Source organism: Talpa occidentalis, unplaced genomic scaffold, assembly GCF_014898055.3.
Source record: "Talpa occidentalis isolate TD23 unplaced genomic scaffold, MPIMG_talOcc4v2.1 talOcc4.5, whole genome shotgun sequence".
Taxonomy (NCBI): Eukaryota; Metazoa; Chordata; class Mammalia; order Eulipotyphla; family Talpidae; genus Talpa; species Talpa occidentalis.
In genome coordinates this window covers 103,445,237-103,460,785 of record NW_023604861.1, presented here as the reverse complement: position 1 = coordinate 103,460,785, position 15,549 = coordinate 103,445,237, and the positions used below count along the sequence as shown (strand labels likewise).

The following is a 15,549-nucleotide window of genomic DNA, read 5'->3' as shown; positions in this document are numbered from 1 at the left end:
CAGGGACATTTTCTTCAGTAAAAACTGCCTAAATCCAGCAGAAAGCTCCCCCAGAAGACAGAGATGGCTCCTGGAAGAGCCAGAGGGGAGCGGAGAAGTTCACCCAAGATGTCAGTCAGTCCGAGCAACACAGTGTCCCAACGCATACGACAAATTAGAAAACAGACAGTAGGGAGTAGAAGAACCACACGCAACCTAAAACTCCTCAGGAAAGAAGCACACCACAAAAAGAAAACCACTCCCCAGATTGCAACGACAGCAACTTGGAAGAACTTCTGAGCCTTCAGAAAGAGAATTAAAATTGCCATGATTAAAAAAGTGATAGATCAGAAGAAGGAAATTGAGTCCCTAAAGAGGGAAGTAAGAGAAATGCAGGAGATCAAAGAATTAATGGAGGAACTAAAGAACTCTGGAAAAGCAATGAAAGCAGAATAGATGAAATGGAAGAACGAATAAGTATCTCTGAAGACACAGAAATAAAAAGAACCAAAACAGAAAAGGAAGAGAAGTACGAAGGAAAAAGAATGAAGAAAGACTTCGGGAACTATCTGACTCCATGAGGAAAGGAAATATAAGAGTTATAGGAATTCCAGAAGGAGAGGAGAGAGATGTAGGAACAGAGAAAATATTCATGGATATAATTGAAGAGAACTTCCCAAATGAGAAGAAGGAGCTGAAAATTGATATACAAGAAGCAAGAAGAACACCAAACTTCCACGACGAAAGGAAAAACACAGCAAGACACATAATAGTAAAGCTCCCAAGAATCCAGGACAAGGAAAAAATAATGAAGCTGACAAGAGGGAAGAAAACAGATAACATTCAAAGGAAAACCAATCAGGCTGACATCAGACTTCTCTGAAGAAACACTACGGGCAAGGAGAGAGTGGAGGGACATAGTCAACAGACTCCAAGAAACAGATGCAACCAAGAATACTCTATCCCGCAAAGCTCTCTTTCCTCCATGAAGAAAGAATATGGACCTTCCCAGACAAAGAGAAACTCCGGAATTTCATTGCGACTAAACCCCCACTCCAAAAAATACTACAAGGAATCCTAAAGCCAGAACCTCAGAGGGACGAATAACAACGAAAGAAGACCAAAAAAAAAAAAAAAGTTATTAAAAGAATAAATAAATAAATCAAAGGAAAGACAAACATAATGGCAAATACAGATGCTAACATATCAATATTAACTCTAAATGTAAATGGACTAAACTCTTCAATAAAAAGACACAGAGTTGCAGCCTGGATTAAGAAACAAAACCCAACCTTTTGCTGTCTCCAGGAAACACATTTAGCTACAAAAGATAAAATAGGCTCAAGTCAAAGGATGGAAAACAATCCTGCAAGCAAATGGCCAAAAAAGAAAGCAGGACAGCTATACTTATATCAGATAAAACAGACTTCAAACTCAAAAAAAATAAAAAGAGACCCCAATGGTCACTACATTATGATAAGGGGACAATACTTCAAGAAAAAAACATCATAACATATACTCACCAAACGAAAGGCACCAAAATATATCAGACAACTGTTGTCCTCTCTGAAAACAGACATCAGAGAAAACACATATGTAGTGGGAGACTTCAACACACCACTATCAACAATGGATAGATCAACAAGACAAATAAGTAAAGAAACTAAAGCTCTAATAAGGGACCTAGAGCATTTGGGCTTAACAGACATCTATAGAACACTAAACCCAAAAAAAACGGAGTACACATTTTTCTCAAGCGCACATGGATCATTCTCCAGGATCGATCACATACTGGGGCACAAGACAAACATCAACAGATACACCAAGATTGAAATCATACCAACCATCTTTTCTGACCACGAAGGCATCAAACTAGAAATAAATCATAAAAAGAAGGCAAGGAACTATCCTACCTCATGGAGATTAAAGCCACACTACTGGAAGACCACTGGACTAACGAGGAGATCAAAGAAGAAATTAAAAATTCTTTGAATTGAATGACAAGGAGGACACCAATATCCTAAATGTATGGGATGCAGCAAAAGCAGTAATAAGAGGAAAATATATAGCAATAGAAGCTCACATCAAAAAACAAGAAAGAACTCAAAGAAACAACCTAATCTCGAAGCTCAAAGATCTAGAAAAAGAACACAAAAAACCCCAGAACCAGTAGAAGAAAAGAAATAATAAAAACCAAAGCAGAAATAAATGAAATTGAAACTAAAAAAACAATCCAAAAGATCAATGAAACAAGAGCTGGTTCTTTGAAAAAATAAATAAAATAGACAAACCCCTAGCCAGGCTCACAAAGGAAAAAAGGGAGAAAGCACAAATACACAGAATCATAAATGAAAGAGGAGAAATCACAACGGACACAGCAGAAATCAAAAGAATAATCAGTAACTACTATGAACAGTTATATGGAAACAAGTTCAACAATCTAGAGGAGATGGACAAATTCCTACAACTCTACAATCACCCAAAGCTAGATAAAGAAGAAATAGAACACCTAAACAGACCAATTACAAGGAGCGAAATTGAAATGGTAATTAAAAACCTCCCCAAAAACAAAAGCCCAGGACCTGATGGATTTACAAATGAATTCTACCAAACATTCAGAGACGAATTAGTGCCTATCCTTCACAAACTCTTCCAAAAAATTGAGAAGGAAGGGACAATACCAAACACGTTCTATGAAGCCAATATTACACTAATACCAAAACCGAATAAGGACAACACAAAAAAGGAAAACTATAGGCCAATCTCCCTAATGAACACTGATGCAAAAATCCTCAATAAAATTTTAGCTATCAGAATCCAACAATGTATCCATAAGATAATTCACCACGACCAAGTTGGATTCATTCCAGGGGCACAAGGATGGTTTAACATCCGAAAATCAATCAACGTTATCCAACACATCAACAAAAAGAAATATAAAAACCATATGATAATATCAATAGATGCTGAGAAAGCTTTCGACAAAGTGCAACACCCATTCATGATAAAAGCCCTTGAAATTCTTGGGATACAAGGAACATACCTCAACATCATAAAGGCCATCTATGACAAGCCAACAGCCAGTATCATTCTCAATGGTGAAAAGCTGAAAGCAATTCCATTAAGATCTGGAACAAGACAAGGATGTCCACTCTCACCACTGCTTTTCAATATAATACTGGAAGTCCTAGCCAGAGCAATAAGACAAGAGAAAGACATCCAAGGAATCCAAATAGGAAAAGAAGAAGTCAAACTATCACTATTTGCAGATGATATGATAATATACATAGAGAACCCCAAAAACTCCACAGAAAAATAATTCAACTCATCAATCAATTCAGTAAAGTGGCAGGATACAAAATCAACACGCAAAGTCAGTAGCCTTCCTATACACAAACAATAAATCTGAAGAAGAAGAAATCAAAAAACCACCCTTTTATTATCGAAACAAAAAAAATCAAATATTTGGGAATAAATCTAACAAAAGAGGTAAAGGACCTATACAAAGAAAACTATAAATGTTAAGAAGACACAAAGAAATGGAAAGACATCCCCTGCTCATGGATTGGAAGAATAAACATTATTAAAATGGCCATCCTACCAAAAGCAATATACAGATTCAATGCTATTCCAATCAAAATCTCAATGGCATTCTTCAAAGAAATAGAACAATTATTGATGAAATTCATATGGAATCACCAAAAACCCCGAATAGCCAAAGCTCTACTGAAAAAAAAAGAAGGAAATGGAGGCATCACACTCCAGACTTCAAACTATACTACAAAGCCATAATCATCAAAACTGCATGGTATTGGAACAAGAACAGACATACAGACCAATGGAATCGAATAGAAAGTCCAGAAATAAACCACAGATTTATGGTCAACTAATCTTTGACAAAGGAGCAAAGACTATGCATTGGAGCAAAGAAAGTTTGTTCAATAAATGGTGCTGGGAAAACTGGGTCGCTACATGCAAAAGAATGAAGCTTGACCACTACCTCACACCATACACAAAAATCAACTCAAAATGGATTAAAGAACTAGACATAAGACCTGAAACCATAAAATATATAGAAGGAAATATAGGCGAAACACTACGGGATTTGCACATCAAAGACATCTTTACAGACACATCACCCAAAGCAGTGATAGTGAAGAGAAAGATCAACAGCTGGGACTACATCAAATTAAAGAGCTTCTGCACAGCAAAAGAGACAATAACAAAAACAAAGAGAAACCCCACCAACTGGGAGAACATTTTTGCACCCAACACTAATGATAAAGGACTGATCACAAAAATCTGCAAAGAGCTGATGAGACTCAGCAACAACAAAGAATATAATCCAGTCAAAAAATGGGCAGAAGAGCTAAAAAGAAACTTCTCTGAAGAGGAAATGCAAATGGCCAACAGACATATGAAAAATGTTCAACATCACTTGTAATCAGGGAAATGCAAATCAAAACTACCATGAGATACCATCTCACACCAGTGAGAATGGCACATATTAAAAAAACTAGCAACAACAAATGTTGGCGAGGATGTGGAGAAAAAGGAACTCTTGTGCACTGTTGGTGGGAGTGCAAACTGGTCCAACCACTATGGAGAGCTGTGTGGAGATTTCTGGACCTACTAAACATAGAGCTTCCATATGATCCAGCAATTCCACTCCTAGGTATTTACCCAAAGGACACAGAAACATCAATTCCAAAGAGCACCTGCACTCCTATGTTTATAGCAGCACTGTTTACAATAGCTAAGCTTTGGAAACAACCCAAATGCCCAAAAATAGATGACTGGATCAAGAAGATGTGGTACATATATACCATGGAATATTACTCAGCATTCAAAAAAGATAAACACATGCAATTTGCAGCAACATGGATGGCACTGGAAGGGATCATGCTCAGCGAAATAAGCCAAAAAGAAAAAGAAAATACCGGATGGTCTCACTCATAGCAGGAATCTAGAAAACTTAAATAAGGGACCAGGAAAATGAATATAAGAAAGTGAAAATCAAATCAACAAAAAACTATGAACCAGAGACACTTTTTGGGGGGTGGGGGGCGGGAGGGGAAGGATTGGGGTCAGAATGGGGCGTTTGCAATTGTATGGGGGAATATAAAAATAAAATTTAATATTAAAAAAAAAAAAAAAAAAAAAAAAAAGAACCATAGCCAAGAACAAGTTGCTTTTACATAAAATTATCCTCAATTCCACCATCATAAACCTATAACCAGATGTTGCATCCTTATTCTTATCCCAAAGATTTTTTTTTATTTAAATATCCCACTTACATTGTCATGTTCTAGCTTTCATTTCAATTATTTATGATTGTTTTTGGTTCCTATTGTTACACATCAAAACACCACAAATTTTAATTACTTAAAATAATAATTTACTTCACTTGCAATTCTGTGGCAGTGAGCTCAGTTGGATATTCTCAAGGACACTTTGTTGTTATTATAGACACATGTAGGGTGGAACTTCAGTCTTCTGAAGGCTCAACTGGATTGGATACCCAAGAGAGCTCATTTTTCTCACATGTCTGGCAGTAGAGCTGTCACCAAATGACTCAACTAAGGCTATTGACCAGAGTACCCACATGTGTTTTTTTGATTCTTAGAGAGAAGATTCCAAGAACAAATATTGCCAAAAAGGAAGCAGAAGCTGCCAAACCAATTAAGAGTAAGATTGGCAAAGCACCACTTCCAATGTATTTTATTAATTGAAGCAGTTTTAAGCCCAGCCCAGATTCAAGCATGTAGAGAAATAAACATCAGATTTAATTGGGAAGAGTGGCCATCTTTAATACATCAAGGGGCCATGCTCACAAAATTCCATACCAGACTTCATCTACAAAAAGTGTGTGTGATTTATCTCTTTGAAGGAGATTCCTAATCTGATTACTAGAATTGTTGTAACAATGAGTTAATAATTGAAAAGTGTTGTTTATATAATAGATGCTTGAGAAATTATATATCTGAAATGCTGTCAAGACCTTTAACTACAAGAATTTATTAAATGTCTTTCTGGGGAACACACATCTGAATAAGGTAAACTCTAATTTAACATTTGAATGAAAGCAGAGCTAACTAGATGAATCCTCTATGCAGTAATATTGTTTTACTTATCTTTGTAGTATTCCAATAAAAAATACTTCTTCTATCATCGATTATATAAACATTTCCTAATTGGATTGTGTATTGAATTTTTTTCTTGTATCCTTGCTAACATTTGTTGTTCCCAATATTTTTATATAGGTCATTCACTGGGGTGAAGTGCTCTCTTTTGTGGTTTTGATTTGCATTTTTAATTTAATTTTATTTTTTAAAGATTTATTTATTTATACAAGAACTGGGGTACAGGCCAGATGTGCGGGAGGGTAAGAGGATTCGCCAGAGACAGAGCAGGGAACAGAACAGGCAGACTGACGAAATACACTGCTGAGTGGAGCAGTGGGTGAGACAGGAGAGGTCTGCAGCACTGTGTAGGATTCTCACCCAACGGCTGGGATAGAACTAGAGCTGCAGGGGCTGCAGACAGCTCCACAGCGTGGAGGCCCTGATTTGCATTTTTTTAAAATAATAAGTGCTGTCGAACTTTTTTTCACAAGCCTATAGGTCATGTGAATGTCTTCTTTGGAATTATTTTATATTTTCAGGTATTACAGCTAAGTTTTTAATTCATTTTGAGTTAGCTGTTGAGTTTAGTTGTTTATAGAGTTTTGTAAGAATCTCTAGTTTCATTTTTTTGTATGTGACTGTCCACGTTTCCCAGCATCATTAGTTAAAAAGACTTTCAACTGTTGTTCACAATGTAATATGGTGCAGCCATTATGAAAAATGGAATATAGATTCCTTAAAAAACTAAAAATGGAAATGTCATATGATTCATCAATACCATAGGTGGCTATTTACTCAAAGAATCTGAAGACATCATAATGAAAAGATTCATGCATTCCTGTTCACGACAGCATTATTCACAATGTCCAAGTCATGAATTAACCTAAATACCCAATGACAGATAACTAGACAAAGAAATTATGGAATATATAATCAATGGAGTATTACTTGGCTACTGAAAAGATAAAATAGTGCATTTCAGAACAAAATGGATGGATCTTGAATAATTATCTTAAGTAAAATAAATCTGAAAGTAAAGAATAGTTACAGAATGGCTCGTTCATTTATCTAATAAAAATAGCCAAAGAAAATAAGCTGGCAAGGCACTGCAAAATAATTATGAGACACTGGGAAAACATATTGGTTACCAGAGGTAATTCAAGGTAGGAAGGAGGAAATAGTGAAAGATAGGGGATAGGATATCAGCACTGGACTGTTGGTGGAGGGTGAATGAAGCATGTGCATATATAGTAATTTGAAACTATATTCTCAAAATTACATAGTCATGTAAAATTAATAAATTGATATATTACTATTAATTAAAATAATAATTAATAAAATTTGAGGGAATACATTTGGTTTTCTGTGTACATTTATCACTCACATTGACCAAATTTCTTGGAATTAAATATTTTAAACTTGTAAGATTGATTCAAAAAGTTTTCTGCTTAAATAACTTTCACTGTGTTTTAATGCTGAGTATGGAACAATTTGGTTGAAGGAAAGGAAGAAAGGTAACTCTATTGATATATGATTTACAACTTGTCTCACTTAAACAGAAGATCAATATGTGTCTAAGTTTATCAAGAAAAGTAGTGATGCAGTCTACACAGAGGCAAGGAAAATGCTTTATTCTAACTCTTTTCATAAATAGCACAATGTTCCAGACTTGGTAAGAATTACTTATGATGAAAGGCTAAGAAAAGTGGCAGTGTAAGTAAAATACAGTAAATTCTTATGAGTTTTAATTTCTGACATAATTTTGATTCAACTAAAAATATTCAGTGCAAATGTGGCTTTACTTTGAGAGCAACTAAAGGTGAGTTTTGTAATTTCAATGACTAGTAGATGATTTTTTTTGTTTTCTTGGTAACATTGATTGTATAATTACGTCAGCATGTCAATGACTTTGTACTTTGCTTTGAAGATACTGATATAAAAAAAAAAATACTGTTTAAAAGAAAATCGCTATCTCCTCTATACAAGACCTACATAATTTCTTATAACATCTTAATAGTATAATATATTTCTTTCAGTGAGTCATAGTAGAAGTAATAATATCTTGACAAATCCATTAATTGACTTTTTGTTGACATTCTGTTTTCAAAGTAATAAATAAGAAGGTTTAACCCAAGAAATGTTCCAGGATTGCATATAGTAAAATTTGGCAGTTTTTCAGAAAATCTGCTCCTCAGTTAATAGAAGGTACAACACACATGGAAATAAATTAAATCAAATCTTTATATTTTGAAACAATTGGGATAAAGAACTCTAATTTAAGTATAATTAGCATAATTATAAATCCTGGCTATTTATTTTACTTATTCTTGTATATTACTGTCAACATTATTTAGCTCTCAGATATTGTAGAATATCACATAGACCTACATAAGATTTATATTAGTCTTTTTGTTGTACTTAGAATGAAAGATCATATGTTAATCGAGTGCTTTTCATATTTGATGAGGATCAAGTAACTGTATTCCAAGGAGCTTACCCTACAAGCCATTCATTTATCAGCCATATATATATAAATCATGTATTTTTGAGTAAAGAAAAAATTACACAAGCATATATTGCAAATTCTTACTTTTAGATTCATTGCCCAAATGTGAAACGTTTGAGAGGGAGAAGTGATTATTAATGTTGCTTTTCTGCATATTTATAGCATATTATTAACAATTAAAATTACTTTTCATATATCACTTCTATAATTTGAAAATTAATTGATATTTACCAGTCTTTTAATAGTTATCACAAATGCACAACTGTGATATACTACCCTAGTTTCTCTTGAATAGAATTGAGATTTCTCATGTTTCATAAAATAGGAATTATTTCCCTAGATTTGGGCAACAAAACAGTAACAATGCCTTTTCAAGTTTCTATACACATTTATATGAATGAATGCTAACATACCATTATATATTATTGATATGAACAATTGTTCAGAGAGAGAAGAAACTAAAACTGTGGATTGCAAAGTGCAATCCATTATATCCCAGGCCGGAGAGCCTTTGAGACCCAAATTTATCATATGACTGCATTTGTTTTGTTTCATGTGGTAATGTTAACCAGGAAGTCAGCAACTTGATGTGCTGACATTTCAGCAAAATAAGATTTTAATTAGTTGGTGGAGGACACATGGAGGAAAAAGTGACATTTCGCTGAGGCATATACCATTAAGCACAACTCTCCTTTACCTGCCATTTTTCAGGATACAAGTAGAAACCATGTGGCTGGTCAAAATGGCTCATTTACAGAAACATTCATTTTGGAACATTCTTAATTCTTTGACATGTGAGTATAAGAGTTTTCATATCACCATCTTCGAGAGAAGACACTGACTGTGAATGAAATTAAAGCTATGTCACACAACTCAACAAAAAAGACAACAAATAAATAAAATAATGGATAGAAGTGCTAAATAAACACTTCTCCAAAGAAAGACATACAGGTGGTCAACAGGCATGTTGTATAAGCTCTTTGTAGACCCTGGATATTTATTCCCTTTTGCATGTATGAGATGCAAATAATTTTCTCTCTTTGAATAGTCTGTCTTATCATTTTAATGAAAGATCTCAAAATAATCTAGCCTTTTACATTAAGGAAAAAGAAAAAAGTAACAAATGAAGCCAAAATACATAGAGTAGAATTAAACAAAATTAAAAATTAGAGCAGAATTAAACTAAAGGGCAGTTCAAAAGATTTATGAAACCTAAAACTGTTTCTTTAAGAAGATAAGTAAAATCGACAAACCTCTAGCTGTGCTCATTAAGAAAAGAAAAATTAAGCTCCTGAATGGAATAAGAAATGAGGGATAATTTGCAATAGGTATCTCAAAAACATAAAGGGTCATAAGTGAGTAATATGAGCATCTTTATGCCCATGAAATGGATAAAGAAGAAATTAACAATTTTCAGAAGCATATGAAGTTCTGTGTCTTGGTCAGGAGCAAATAGTAAAACAAAACAGATATTACAAACAAGAAAACTGAAACACTGTTCAAATGTCTACTCCAAAACAAAAGCCCTGGACCAACAGCTTCACTAGTGAATTCTACCAAATCTTCAAAGACAAACTAATATCTATCCTTCTCCAACTCTTCCAAAAAATTGAAAAAAGGAGGAATGCTTCCAAAGGAATGCTTTCATGAGGGCAACATCATTCTGATACAAATGTAGAAAAGAAAAGCTAAAAAGAAAACTATAGACCGATATCCTCAAGCACACAGATGTAAAAATCCTCAATAAAATCTCAGCAAGCCAAATTAATCATTACACTAAAAGGATCACATTATGTCCAAGTGGGTTTTGTTCTAAGGGTGAAAGGATTAGTTAGTATACACACATCAATGAGCACAATTCACATTAACAAAAGGAAAGAGAAAATCCTATGATCATATCAATAGTTGCAGAGAAAGCATTTGACAAGACTCAATAGCCATTCATGAGAAAAACTCTCAAAAATTGACCATAGAATAAAATACTTCAATATAACAAAGACCACATATGACAAACCCAGAGCTAACATCAAACTCAGGGGTGAAAAGCTGAAAGTGTTTCCTCTAAGGTCAGGTACAAGACAAGGACATCCACTTTCACTATTACTACACACAATATTTGAAAAACTCACTATAGCAATTAGGCAAAAGAGAGATATAGAAGGAACTCAGTTTGGAAAAGAAAATGTAAGACCATCACTATCTTCAAATGACATAATAGTATTCACAGAAAACTTTATAGACTCTAGTAAAAAAATGAATTGCTAATAATAAATCAGTACAGTAAAGTGAGACTACTAGAGCAACTTACAAAACCTATTTTGTTAACATCTGTAAACAATAAACTAGATGAGAAAAAAATCAAGAAAATAGTCCTATTTGTTATCACATAAAAATAAATTAAATACCTTAATAGAAACTCAATAAAGGAGATGAAAGTCCCATACAAGGAAAACTGTAAGACATTGTTAAAAGAAATAAAAGACATAAAGAAATGGAAAGATATTCCCTGTTTTGGATTAGAAGAATAAATTATTAAATGGTCACTTTACCCAAAGCATTATACATATTCAATGCAAACCCTATCAAATATTCAATTGCATTCTTCAAAGAAAGAGAACAAACATTACTGAAATCTATATGGAAACATAAAAGACCCCAAATAACCAAAGCAATCCTGACAAAACAGAATGGCAATATCACTTTCCCAGACTTCCAACTATAATACAAACTTATAGTAATGAAAACAGTGTGACATTGGACTAAAAATAGACACACCAGTGGAATAGCATTCAGAGATAAACCCACACTTATAGGAACAGATAATTTATGGAAAGGGAGCTAAGACTATACAATAAAAAAAAAAAAATGAGTCTCTTGAACACATGGTGGTGGGAAACTGGAGTGGCAAATGCAAATGAATGAGACTAGACCACTATCTCATGCCATACGCAAAAATTATCTCACTATGGATTACAGGTTTGGATATAAGACCTGAAATTTTAAAACATGTACGAGAAAACATAAACAAAACACTTCAAGGCTTTGGCTTCACTGATGTCTTTGGCTATTCTACTACAAGGCAATGGGTATAAGAGCAAAAAAAAAAATATATGGGACTACATCAAACAACTTACATTTCGGGCCTCCCTGGTGGCTCAGGTGGTTGAGCACCACACTGTGAAGCTTGTCCGCAGCCTCTGCCGCGCTAGTTCTATCCCGGCCGGCCGTTGGGTGAGAATCCCACATGGCGCCGCAGACCTCTCCTGCCTCATCCAATGCTCCCCTCAGCAGTGTTATTTTGTCAGTCTGCCTGTTCTGTTCCCTGCTCTGTCTCTGGTGATTCCTCTCACCCTCCCGCGTATCTGGCCTGTACCCCCGGTTCTTGTATAAATAAATAAATTAAAAAAAAAAACCTTATATTTATAAATTCACGATTATAACTCACATCCCTAAATCAGTGTTTCTCAAATTGTAATCCCGGAATCTATAACACTAACATTATCTGAGGATTTATTATAAATGCATTTCTGAAGCCCACCTTAGACCTATTGCATTATCTGGGGTGGGGACCAAATACTGACATTTATTTGATGCACTATCTTTGGGATTCACTTTCTTTTTAGTTGAAGTTACATTACATTATGACATTTAATGAGTTTCAGGTATTCATCACCGAAAATCTACTTGTTTATACACTACATTAACAAACGCTGCAGGAGATTTTGATAAAACATAACTTTAAACATCATTTCTCTAGATAAGACTTTTCGAGTTTTAACATGCATAAGAATCACTTCAGAATTATCAAACATCCATTCTTCTCCCCACCACCAGAAACTGATTCAGCAGGACTGAGAGTGGGCCTGAAAATATGCATTGCTAGCAAGTTCTCTGGTGATGTAATGCCTCCTAGGTCATGCTCTGCACTTTTTATAGCACTATACTAGGAAGTCAAAGAGAATTTTTCTGATAAATAGCAAATACTTCCCAGTGCCTTTGACTTTAATCATGCAATTGATTCTATCTCAGAGTGCCATTTCACATCTTATCCACCTCTGCTATCCTTCTTATCCTTCAACATACATTTGCTCAACCATCTCTCTTTTGAAAACACCCAGCAAAATGTATACATGTTCCGATTCCTCTATTTCCCCCCAATTTTATGGACATATCAATGACAGCACTCATGATATTGTAATTATTTAAATACCTCTCATTTTCACTAAGCCTATGCATTTTCTACTTTTATTCTCATAAGCTTGAATACATTTGATCCTCAAAATATTTGTTGAATTAATATGTGTATGAATTAGTGCATGTCAGGCGAAAGAAAATTAATCTTGTATGTATTCATGAAAAACATTTCTTGTATGTTGTTTTGTATTATCACAATATTTGAGAAATTAAAATATGACAATACACTAGGGTTTGTGCAGCTTCATTAATAATAAACATAGTCAAATTTGTGGATGACTGAATGCTTGACTGGTTAGATAACCTAAAAATTGTCATTAGTAATCTTATGGCATGGGGCAACTAGGGCTCGAAATGCTATTGTGATTCCATTAAAATAAGAGAGGCTAATGTTTGAATAACTAAAGCAGAAGAGAGATTGTGCTGAATGGCAACTTCTTAAGAATCATTACAAGTTAATTTACAAACAGAACTACTGGGAAACTCTGCAATATTTCCCCCTTCTAATTTTCATAAAATAAACTGGTATTTGAGTTAAAGGGTCTGTAACTCACACTCTGGCAAATTCAAGTCAATTTGTGACTTAGTTTTAAATGTCTTTCCATTTCACTAGTGGTGGCAATAACTTGAAATTTACAAGTTTATTGTGTAATGTCAGTGCATACTGTGTAATGTGTAATATCATAACAAGCATTAGAATAGTGTTAGGTTGCCGATAATTCATATAATTGGGCTTTATAAGCATAATAATAAAATATTCCACATTTCTTTAGTCTTATTGTTATGACAACTGTGACTATGGAGAGATTATCATTCATACTCTGCAGTAACTTGTTTTCCATTTCTAAGGTTTTAAAAGGGGTCAATTATATATGGTTAAATTGTTAAAAGTGCAGTAAAGGGAATGGAAGAGTACATATTGGTAAATGCACACTATTTTACTTATTTTTATGCATCTCACAGTATTGGAGCAACTACCTTTGGCTAGGTACTAGACACCTAAAGATGATTCAAACATAGTTTCTGAGAAATCTTAGTCTATGTAAAAGTTAATGTAACAAACCAGTAGAAGTTCATGACCCTTTATTATTTCTCAGAAGCTGCAGGGTCATCTGGGTGGTCCCTTTGTCTCCCGGGTGATAGTCTATGCTTCTGAGGTCGGCAGCATGTCACATGGCTAATGCCACGCAATTTGTGGGCTGGGACCTCCCACCTACCACAGGGAAGCAGACTGAAGCCTGCGGATACAGGCAATTTCCACATTATAAGATTGAGGTAAGTAGGGATTAGATGGTGGGAGTTTTCTAGGCAAAGCTAACCATGTACACAAAGGCATGAAAGCACTTTTAAAAAGTCAAGGTGACTTAAGTGTAGGATATTTGTTGAAGTATGGTGGGTGGGGGTAGCAGATGAAGAATGACTGAAAACTTATTTCACGAAATGTTGATCCAAGTGCTTCTACCCTGCTATAGACAATGAAGACTGCCCGACTGCCCAGAGGAGAAATGTACTTTAAACTGCTGGATAGGGCAGGGGTGAGGTTTGTAGGTGTGGATGGAGATACATGAAAGCACTTAAAGAGCAACTGAAATAGTCTGACAGGAGACCAGAACCTGAATGAATCCTGTAGCTTTGAATATAATTATTGATCTTATTCTATTTAGATCCTGTATTTTATTATTCATTTTCCTATTGTACACTATCTTTTGTTCCCCCACCCACCTGTGCTGCCTTCATTTGATTTAAAATAAAAAAAACTCTTTGAATTTCATTTTAATTTATTATTCTATATCTCTTTTTATTATTTATTTATTAATTTAATTGGATGCTATAAGGATTATAATAAATACCCACACTCTACCTAGAAATTTTATTATTTTTATTATTTTAAATGTATAATAACTGAGAAAGAATATTTTGATTTACTCCTGGCCCATCATCTTTAAATGTTATGTTATATATAATGAACTCTATAAAATTTTATTTTTAATTTACCTAATAAGAAAGAGGTAAATAATGTAAGGAAGTAATAAGAAAAAAATCCTTCACTTCATTCATAAAGATTGGATCATTGCACTAGTACCTTTCATACTGAAGATTCGTAAATGTGTCATTTTTCTCTGGAAACTTTCAAAATTTTCTTTTTCATTTTCATTAGTTCGACTATAATGTGAGGTTTGCTGGACTTCTTCAATCTGGGTGTGGTATTATTTAGATCCTGAAGAGCTCCAAAGAGTTAGTCAAGTTAAGAATGTAATGCAATAATGTGCTGATAAGTATTTGAGGAAATGTATTACTTCTGTAAATGTCCTTTTCCCACAGTTTTAATTACTTGATCTTTGGCTTTCCCAACCCTACTCCAAACATCCCATTGACATATATACCCACTTGTGAGTACACACGCCTATCCCAATAATCAAGTATAATCCAGTATTTAACCAAGAGAATTTTCAGGAGTTCTGAACTATTATATGTCTCAGCAACTATTCCTTATTCTTTTTATCACCAATTCTGTGCAAGCTCCAGCAGGATGGATGCATCCATAAAAAATCCTTTAAAATCCTACTTATATCTAAAAGGTGAATAAGCTATAAGTCAACTTTCATGCAAATTGTATTAACTTTAAAAACATCAACTTTATTAAGCATTTCTATAAGAAGTTTGAAGTAAACACTGTAAGGCTTAATAATGTGTTCATGGAAAGGCAGTCTGTAACTATAAAGCACTGAGAATTCATCAAAAGAA

General features: G+C 34.2%; 1 long non-coding RNA gene across 2 annotated transcripts in view; it reads right to left on the bottom strand.

The window, feature by feature from the left end:
- Window positions 1–11,799, bottom strand: part of LOC129146919 (uncharacterized) — a 37,537-nt gene extending 25,738 nt beyond the window's left edge. The window contains exon 1 of one of the 2 annotated variants that reach the window (XR_008554293.1): window positions 11,745–11,799. This is a non-coding gene — a long non-coding RNA (uncharacterized LOC129146919). Of the gene's footprint in view, window positions 1–9,307; window positions 9,342–11,744 lie in introns of those variants that run through there. The other variant, XR_008554292.1, reaches the window with a different exon arrangement.
- Window positions 11,800–15,549: the final 3,750 nt, after the last annotated feature.